The sequence below is a fragment of the Chiloscyllium plagiosum genome, unplaced genomic scaffold (genome assembly GCF_037043375.1).
Source record: "Chiloscyllium plagiosum isolate Xiang-an unplaced genomic scaffold, Cpla_swu_hap1 HiC_scaffold_42, whole genome shotgun sequence".
NCBI lineage: Eukaryota > Metazoa > Chordata > Chondrichthyes > Orectolobiformes > Hemiscylliidae > Chiloscyllium > Chiloscyllium plagiosum.
In genome coordinates, this window is record NW_028270180.1 from 92891205 (window position 1) to 92901956 (window position 10752).

General features: G+C 46.3%; 1 non-coding gene across 1 annotated transcript; it reads right to left on the reverse strand.

Moving 5' to 3' along the window:
- Positions 1-273: 273 nt before the first annotated feature.
- On the reverse strand, positions 274-355 carry trnas-gcu (transfer RNA serine (anticodon GCU)). Its single transcript has one exon. It is a non-coding gene; the product is annotated as a tRNA-Ser (tRNA).
- Positions 356-10752: the final 10397 nt, after the last annotated feature.

Consider the following 10752-nt stretch of genomic DNA (forward strand, 5'->3'; position numbering starts at 1 on the left):
ATTAAGAATCGCATGCATCAACATGCACTTCGCATCTCTCGTTATTTGGTTCTCCTCGATCTCTTTCATACGATAACAGTTCACAGCAACTTGACTTGGAAAAGACAATCGCGTTCCTGTTCATTGTCCCAATTCAATCTACATTTCAATGCAGTTTAGGCAACAGACTCAAATTATTCTTTGTGATTTTATTCTTGCGTCGATGCATATAAACAGACCATTGGACAGCTGTGATCATCCAAAGATAGCAAAATTGAACATCGTTGATAACAGCGACGAGAGTGGGATTCCAATCCACGCGTGCAGAACACAATGGATTAGCAATCCATCGCCTTAACCTCTCGGCCACCTCGTCACACAAGTTACGGGCACATTTGACCTTATGAATAAGTGAATTGCGTAAATTATGCTGAGCAGCAGATATTTCCCCATGGTATTGGTGAAATGATAAATGATAAACGGGTCCAATAGTATCGTCTTAACTCTGAGTTGTGGGGCAAACAGACTCCCACTGTGACACTCTGCTCACAGTGATCTGAACAAAAATGAAGAAATGACGATGTAACAAAGTCTGTTGAATTCTGTGAAGATTTGAAGTCAACGGACTGAAGAGCCCGTGACAGCAGGAGGTGTAAAGTTGTCTGTGAGGAATTGTTTTCCAGACTGGAGGAGAGTGCATAGTGCTCAATGTCATTATTCAGAACACCTTTCTTCCACTCAGATATTTTTGACACGCACTTGTGTACAGGACAGGCAATTTTGAATTCCTAAATAAGGCTAAACTGACAATTGAATTCAACAATGCAAAAACCTTGATCTGTATCATTTTCCTGGCTGTGTGACACCAAGTCACTGTATGATCACAGCAACACAGTGAGCAAGTGTCAGAAGGAAAATGAGTGCAGTGCCAGAGCGAATGCTGGGAGCAGCATTTGACACACTGGCAAGTGCATTCCCCTGAACAGGAAAACTTCCCAAACAGTGGACTGCGGTGGAAGAATTCAGAAGGGGTTTACATTTTGGAATTTGATGCCAGAGACACAATGGAGATCTGTTATTGAGTCTGTTCAAGATGAAGGTTTTAAGATTTCTACAGATGAAAAACAAAATAAAAGGCTCATGGATTAGTGAAGGCAAAAGTTGAAGTTGCACATTTTTACATCTTTGCAATGAGTAGCTCACCACTTGCCTCACACGGGGTCAGAACCACTGGTGAGGATGATCGTATAATCGCAGTGACCAGCCATGGAATCAGAGAAACTCGGTTTCCCAACCGTTAATGGACAACCAGGAATGTGGAGGTAAGCATTAATGTGTTGCTCCAGTGCTGCAGGTGACCAGTGCATGGTATCTCTGTGCCAGTACAGTGGGCTGTGCTGTGCCGAAGTTTTAAGTTTGAGCCTCACATGGAGCAGCTTCAATTTGTCGTGTTGAGGGGTACGGGTAGAAGGAGATATTGACCAATGTCACGTTTATGGGAAAGTACCAGTTATTGTCGATTGAGAAACGACCTTTTCAGGATAATGACACCTTGATCAACAAACATACTGCAAATACTTAAAACGTGAAGAGACATGTGTGGAGGGAGAGCCGAAGGTGATTTTTCAGCAGACGGATAAAGTTTCCCATGTGCTCTGCGTTAAATTCCGGGAAAATAGATGTTGATCTGTTTTCATGTTATGTAGTTTGTTTCAAACTCGCAATGGCCATTGTAATAATAAAAAAAAAGACTGATCGCATAGGACCGTCTGAGTATTGTATTCACTTTTAGTCTGAGCATCTTTCAGCTGGAATGGTGTGCTGCAGAGCAGTACAGAAGGTTAAAATACAAAAAAGACAGAGTAGACTTGGTGGTGGATATAAGAAAGCGTGAAATGCACCTAACGTCATGTGAATGTGGTCAAATCTTTAAAGTAGGTGTTGCGTCTCCAAATGACGATTCAATTGCCACTCATTAGGATGTAACTTCTGTCTGCAGTTATTTTACGACATCAGCCCCATTTACAATGCTTCACCTTGAATAATACGCTTTATCTTTCAAATTCAGGAACTTTTTATACTCAATTTTATTCAGCTGAACGTGTTCATGAAGTGTCTTTGTGTGTGTTAACAACCAAATCGAAATTAATCCACACCCACACTTTTCCTTTCTTTCAATGGTAAATTCCCTCCTTGTATGTTTGTTCGTGTGTTTTGTAAAACACTATGAAATCATAAATCTACGTTTTATTTCCAGAAAGTCATTCAGGAATTCAACAACTTTATTGAGTGGAAGAAACTCTCATCCAATCTTTTCTTAATCATTCACTAATGGTTTTGAAGCTCCAACTAAAGTTGTTGATTCACTTGAAAGACGGAATTTCCCCGATTTAGTCACTTCAAACCACACGTTATGAGAAAATCCTCTTTTGTTTACTTTTAAACTTGAGTGTTTCTGGTCCAGCATTTCCACATGTCGTGAATAAACTCCGTCATTCTGTCCATAATGCGGATGAAATCATTTCTTTCCTTTCTGATGTTTTTATATCTCAGTACATCCCGTCGCTGGGCTTCCTAATATCTTGCTAATCAGTAAGCAGCATCTGTGCCCTTCCTAACCTCTTCACATGTTTTTGTTGGGGAATAAGGACAAGGATTATACACAATGCTCCCACTGACGATGACCGAAAGATTTCACAGTTACAAGATGAACTATTTGCTTTAAATATGATTTCTCTAAATCTCCATGATCTGAGTGAGTGTCAGCTATTTCTAAAGGTAACTGAAGTTCAAATACATCACAGTAGGGCTCGAGTCATTCCAGTGCAGACTGGTTCTGGACAGTAAATATCATTACCAAAAGCCACCGTGGGTCTGAAATCGACACTTTGCACATAGAAATTGTCGTAGCTATTGTGTATCATATTTCCGTGTTCTTGCCCACCTTGGTTATCACTTCATGTGTCCTTGTATTGAGTTCCACTGAATGATTAATTTGTGAATGGAGACATTCCCTTCACCTCTTATTTGAAACTCCATGGAGCATTGAATAATTGTACTCATATGCTTCCAGAGGACAGTCTTGCCATTACTGGGATGAATCAGTGAACATTCCGCACGTATCCTCGAAGGCAAGGATTTCCTTCTTCAGTTTATGAGATCATTACAGCACTGAAACCCATGCGTGCATTCATTTAACCTAAAACTGATGCTGCAAAACTTTCAGACTAAGATTTTGCAATCTGCTTGTTTTGCTTGTCCTGAAAGTTTCATTCCACATTGTGGTATGTTTGTGAATGCTAGCATTTTCTGAATCTTGAGCAATGACATTTAAATTTTGCCAAAACACTATCTTTCACTGTTCTCTCTTTCCCTTATGGTTCCCCATTTAATATACTGTATTTTATCAGTATATCTTACTTTTTAAACAAGTCAAACAATCTCGCTCCTGATTTCCAAACCGAGAGAATGCTATAATTTTGTTAACTCATCTGCAGTGCAGCTGTAGGGCGCAGTGATCAAGTGGAAAGGCATTGGTCACGTGAACCAAGTAGCAGGAGCGGGCTTTTGAAATCTGGCTATTCTATCGCAGTCATATTCAAAATATTCAACATAATCTTAAGCCAAGTCATATTGGTAGAAAATAAGAAAAAAACGAAAGATCCGCCGATGTTGAAAATCAAACAAATACAGAAGTTGCTGGAAAAGTTCAGTATTTCTGACAGATCTGTGGAGGAACGGACCAATAGATCAGAAACTGGATTCGTGATGGAAGAGCACAGCAGTTCAAGCAGCATCCAAGGAGCAGTAAAATCAACGTTTCGGGCAAAAGCCCTTCGTCAGGAATAAAAGCAGAGAGCCTGAAGAGTGGAGAGATAAGCTAGAGGAGGGTGGGGATTGGGAGAAAGTAGCATAGAGTACAATAGGAAGTGGGGGAGGGGATGAAGGTGATAGGTCGGGGGCGGGGATGGTGGAGTGGGTAGGTGGAAAAGAAGATAGACAGGTAGGACAAGTCAGGACAAGTTGCGGGTTCAGTGCTGAGCTGGAAGTTTGGGACTGGGGTGAGGTGGGGGGAAGGGGAAATGAGGAAATTGTTGAAGTCCACATTGATGCTCTGGGGTTGAAGTGTTCCGAGGCGGATGATGTGGCATTCTTTCTCCAGGCGTGTGGTGGTGAGGGAGTGGCGGTGAAGGAGGCCCAGGACCTCCATGTCCTCGGCAGAGTGGGAGGGAGAGTTGAAATGTTGGGCCACAGGGCGGTGGGTTGATTGGTGTGGGTGTCCCGGAGATGTTCCCTAAAGCGCTCTGTTAGGAGGCGTCCATTCTCCCCAATGTAGAGGAGTCCGCATCGGGACCAACGGATGCAATAAATGATATTAGTGGATGTGCAGGTAAAACTTTGATGGATGTGGAAGACTCCTTTAGGGCCTTGGATAGAGGTGAGGGAGGATGTGTGGGCGCAGGTTTTGCAGTTCCTGCGGTGGGAGGGGAAGGTGCCAGGATGGGAGGGTGAGTTGTAGGGGGTCGTGGACCTGACCAGGTTGTCACGAAGTGAAAGGTCTTTGCGGAAAGCAGAAAGGGGTGGGGAGGGAAATATATCCCTGGTGGTGGGGTCTGTTTGGAGGTGGCGGAAATGTCGGCGGATGATTTGGTATATGCGAAGGTTGGTGTGCTGGAAGGTGAGCACCAGGGGCATTCCGTCCTTGTTACGTTTGGAGGGGTGGGGTCTGAGGGCGGAGGTGCGGGATGTAGACGAGAGGCTTTGGAGGGCATCTTTAATCACATGGGAAGGGAAATTGCGGTCTCTAAAGAAGGAGGCCATCTGGTGTGTTCTGTGGTGGAACTGGTCCTCCTGGGAGCAGATACAGCTGAGGCGGAGGAATTGGGAATACGGGATGGCATTTTTGCAAGAGGTAGGGTGGGAAGAGTTGTAATCCAGGTAGCTGTGGGAGTCGGTGGGTTTGTAAAAATATAAGTGTCAAGTCGGTAGTCATTAATGGAGATCGAGAGGTCCAGGAAGGGGAGGGAGGTGTCAGAGACGGTCCGGGTAAATTTAAGTTCAGGGTGTTATGCGTTGGTGAAGTTGATGAATTGCTCAACCTCCTCACGGGAGCACGAGGTGGCGCCAAAGCAGTCATCGATGTAGCAGAGGAAGAGGTGGGGAGTGGTGCCGCTTTAATGACGGAAGATCGACTGTTCTCCATAGCCAACAAAGAGACAAGCATGGCTGGGGCCCATACGTGTGCCCATGGCTACCCCTTTGATCTGGAGGAAATGGGAGGATTCGAAGGAGAAATTGTTAAGGGTGAGGACCAGTTCGGCCAAACGAATGAGAGTGTCGGTGGAAGGGTACTGTTGGAGACGTCAGGAGAGGTAGAACCGGAGTGCTTGGAGGCCCTGGTCATGGTGGAAGGAGGTGTAGAGGGATTGGATATCCATGGTGAAGATGAGGCGTTGGTGGCTTGGGAAACAGAAGTCTTGGAGGAGGTGGAGGGCGTGGGTGGTGTCTCGAACGTATGTGGGGCGTTCCTGGACTTGGGGGGGATAGGACAGTGTCGAGGTAGGTAGAGATGAGTTAAGTGAAGCAGGAGCATGCTGAGACAATGGGTCGGCCAGCGTGGTCAGGCATGTGGATCTTGGGAAGGAGGTAGAACCGGGCAGTGCGGTGTTCCTGGACAATGAGGTTGAAAGCTGTGTTTGAGAGATGTGCTGTGGTTATGAGTTCTGTATGGTCTGGGAGATGATGGTTTGGTGATGGAGGTGGGGTCATGGTCGAGGGGGCGGTAGGAAGAGGTGTCCTCGAGTTGCTATTTGGCTTCAGTGGTGTAGAGGTCAGTGCGCCAGACTACCACTGCGCCCCCTATGTCTGCTGGCTTGATGGTGAGGTTGGGATTGGACCTTCCCCTCAATGAGGACGAACGATCATTCCTCAGCAAAGGAATCACCTTCATCCCCCTCCGTCCATGCATCAATGAATTTAATACACGCCGTGACGTCGAATCCTTCTTCTGTTGCCTCCACCTCCGAGCTTACTTTCACAATTAGAACTCCCGCCCACCTTCCAAGGACTCCTTCGCCCACCTCCAACACACTGCATCCACCTGTACACCCCGCGCTGGCCTATTATCTGCCCTCGAACTCCTCATTTCCAACTGCCACTGGGACATTAACCGCCTCAACCTGTCTACCCTCTCCCCCACTTCAAACTCTCACCCTCACAATGCGCAGCACTCCAATCCCCCTGCTCCAATCCCAACCTCACCATCAAGCCAGCAGATATAGGGGGCGCAGTGGTTTTCTGGCGCACTGACCTCTACACCGCTGAAGCCAAATACCAACTCGAGGACACCTCTTCCTATCGCCAGATGCTGCCAGATCTGCTGAGGTTTTACAGCAATTTCTCTTTTTGTTTGAGATTGGCAGATGTTGTGCAAGATTATGAGAACAATGCTTTCTAGAGGCAAACAGGCTGCACGCACCTGGCAGTGTGAAATGAAAGCGGAATAATGAATGAGTCGACAGTGTGATGCTGGAGAAGCACAGCAGGTCAGGCAGCATCCGAGGAGCAGGATAATCGAATTTTCGAGCATAAGCCCTTCATCAGGAATGAGGCATGTGAGACGGCCTGAGGTACACTGCTGAAGACAGGCGCCAACTCGCTGATACCTCTTCCTACTGCGCCCGATCACAGCCACACCTCCCATCATCTCCCAGACAATCACAATCTCATCACCTCTGGGGAATCTCCCACCCACTGCCTACAACCTGATTGTCCATGAACCCACCACTGCCAGATTCTACCTCCTTCCTAAGACCTGTTGTCTCAGCCTGCGCCTGTCTGGCACGATTCATCTCTTCCTCCCTCAACACCTTCCTGTCTCCCCAGTCCAGGAAATTCACACCTACGTTTGTGATATCAGCTGTGCACTTCATCTCCTCCAAGGCTTTTGTTTCTCTGTCCCCCAACACGTCATCTTCACCTTGAACATCCAGTCCCTGTACACATCCATCTGCCATGATGAAAGTCTCCAAACCCTCAGTTTCTTCATCTCACCCCATCCCAACTAGTACCCTTCCATTGACACCCTCATCCACCTGGCTGAACTGGTCCTCACCCTCAACAACTGTTCCGTCCAATCCTCCCACTTCCTCCAAACCAAAGGGATAGCCAAAGGCACCCGCATGTGACCTAGCTATGCCTGCCCGCTTGTCAGATATCGGGAATTGTCCATCTTTCGCAGTTACACTGACACCTCTCTCCACTTGTGCCTCCACTACATTGATAAATGCATTGGCGCCACTTCGTGCTCCCACGAGGAGGTTGAACAGTTCAGCAAGGGTTACCAGCATCTATCACCTCGACCTCAACTTTACCTGGATCATCTTGGCAACTTTCCTCCCCTTCATGGACTTGTCCATCACCTTCTCCAGCGAATCACTAATGACAGACATATACTACAACCCCGGTAAAAACAATGACTGCAGATGCTGGAAACCAGATTCTGGATCAGTGGTGCTGGAAGAGCACAGCAATTCAGGCAGCATCCGAGGACAGGCAAAATCGACATTTCGGGCAAAAGCCCTTCATCAGGAATAAAGCAACCCCACCAACCTCACCAACCCCACCATATACTACAACCCCACCAACTCCCACAGCTATCAATACTACACCTCCTTCCACCTCACCTGTGGAAAAAAGCAATCCCTTATTCCCAATTCCTCTGCCTCCACCACATCTTTTCCCAGGATGACCAATTCCACCTCAGAAAGTCCCAGATGGTCTCCCTCTTCCATAATCGCAAATGCCCTTCCCACGTGGTTGACGATGCCCTCCAGTGCATCTCATTCACTTCACTCACCACCGCCCTTCAACCCCACCCCTCCCGCAACAAGGACAGAAACCCTTGGTCCTCAACTTTCACCCCACCAACCTCCGCATAAAACACATCAGACTCCACCACTTCTGCCATCTCCAAACACACCCCACCATCAGATATATATCTCCCTCCTCACCCCTATCAGCATTCTGAAAATACCATGCCCTCCACGAAACCCTCGTCAGGTCTACAACCCCAAATAAGCCCAGACCCCACTACTGGAATCTTTCCCTACCACCACAGGAAGGGTAACACCAGCGCCCACACCACTTCACTCATCTCCGTCCAAGGCCCCAAGGGATCCTTCCACATCCGTTAGAAATTCACCTATACCGCTTGCAATGTGATCTACTGCATCCGTTGCACCCAGTGTTGTCTCCTCTGCACCAGGGAGACAGGATTCCTTCTTGCAGATCATTTCAGAGAACATCTCTGGGACACTCGCAGCCACCAATTTCACCATCCCGTGACTGAACACTTCAACTCCTCCTCATAGACGTAACGGTCCTGGGCCTCGTTCACCACCAAACCACAACCACCCAATGCCTGGTGGGGGAAGGCCAAATATTCCGCCTTGGGACTCTGCCACCGCACAGGATAAGTATCGATTTGAACAGTTTCCTCATTTCCCTTCCCCCAAGTTCCAAACCTCAAACTTGGAACCTCCCTCTGGATCCATTCCATCTCTGCTCCTTCTGAAATATCATCCTCTCCCTCATCTTCATCCAACTATCGCTTTCCCTGATACCTCCCCACAAACCAACACCCCCACCATTTATCTCTCAGTCCCGACTCACAAGCATTATTCCTATTGAAGGGCTTATGACTGAAACGTGGATTCTCCTGCACCTCGGATGCTGACTGACCTGCTGTGCTTTTCCAGCACCACACTCCCGACTCTGATCTCCAGCATCTGCAGTCCCAAATTTCTCCTAGGAATAATCAATAACCTCGAAGTGAAGATTTCCCGGATTGCAGTGATCACAGTGGGACTGAGTTTTGCACTTATTTTGGGTGAGGGTAGGCTGGATCTGAGACGAGCGCTTAACACCTAAACAACGGGAATGGTATCCGATAGCGAAGTTAGGGCAGGCTGAAGTGAAGTGGAAAATTCTGTCAGACGGTGGAGCAGTACAACTGCATCATATCACCCTCAGTAAAAGACATGCAGAAGGAGCAAATCAACTTCAGTGCAGGCACAATGACAGGTAAAGTGGAAAGAAGACAATACAACACACTGAGGTGAAGTGGAGTTATTTATGAGAAAGGACTCAATATTTAAGCTAGTTCACATTCAGACTGTCGTCACATTGGAAAAAGGAATTTCCAGCAGTGTAATGCGACATCACAATTCCGAGAGACACTGACGTATTATCTTCTGAAGCAGCGTGGCCAAGTGAAAGCATGATCGGCCCATCAATCAGAATTCAATACTTCAAAGCTATCCTCTACGCTGTACAACCTATTTGCTGCTCCTGTCGTCAGATCCCAATCGCTTCAAAGTGTGTCTTTTTCTGCTTCCTGCCTCACGTAAACACTTGAAACCTGATCCAATCATTAGTGTTTCCGCTTTAACCCATATTTTGTAACTCCCGAGCTGACACAGGTACGAGTGACCGATTGGCCTTTTCGAGCGCTCTCACTCTGATATGATCTGAATGATAAAGTGCACTGTATCTGACCGCAGGACACACTGCAGAATTTCCCCATGCGGGATGGTGCTGTTTGTCCCATCCCCGCGGACTGAGCTGCCTCCATTGTTAGAGCTATCTCCATTGGTAGAGTATCACACAGTAACAGTGAACATCTTTTGATATCATCCTCGAAGGTGCATGCTCCAAAAAGCTGAAGACTGCGGGAAACTGCTGTGGTCAGCGCTAACACAGAGGCCCAGCGGGAGCCTAGTGGGCCCATAAACCAGAAATCAATGAATAAAATGATTATTCTTTATAGAATAATCCGATTAAGACCATCATCTTAACACCTCCTGGGGAGAAAGTGGATGTGGGAGGGCAGACACTCTCAACTGGTTCCAGCATTTACAATCTTCGTCCGTGAAACAACAAAAGCAGAAACCTGGAAGTGTTTATCTTGCTTTTGAAAAACAGGTTAGTAAATTTTGAAGAGCATAGATATTTCTTCCAGGTGTTCATGAAATGATCAAAAGCAGAGTACGGTTCCCTGAGTATGGTCTGACTTCTTGGTTATGGACTGTGTTATTATGCTCAAATGGTCTGAACACATACAAAGAAATGACTCTGTGACAAGATCTGCTGAATCGGATTCCGTGAAGAACAGAAGCCGATGTAATGAAAAGAGCCATAAGAGCGGAAATGTAGCAATTTTTTTCCAGACTCGAGGAGAGTGCATAAGTATTGTTTCTAGGGGTCAATATCTGTACAAGTAGACTGTATCAGCGTTGGGTGGTATTGTACTGCATCTTTTGTACAATGGTGCGAAAGCAGGGAACTTTTGTATAGAGGGAACAACTTCAAAATTCTCAATGAGGCAAAACACACAAAGGAGGTAACCAATTAAGTAACCACACAATTTGGTGTTACGTCATGTGGTAAACTTCCCTGCTCAAATTTCTGTCTAATTCCTAAAACTGAGATTCGAACAGTGAATGGTCTATGTCAATAAAAACTGCTCAGGTCTCAAAACTTCAGCATTTCATACGCCCCCTTGTGTATGTCTGGCAACAGTAATTGAACCCTCACTGTGTTATTCTAGCACACGTAGAGAATAAATAACTATAAGAACAACAGTCATGTATGTGACTGAGATTTGACCTGATTCTGTTACAGCCAATCGATTCAGCTGTAATTGAAATTGCTTCCAACTTTCCTGTATCGGTAATAAGATTGCACAGCTTAGTGGTGAGTTTTCATGCATTG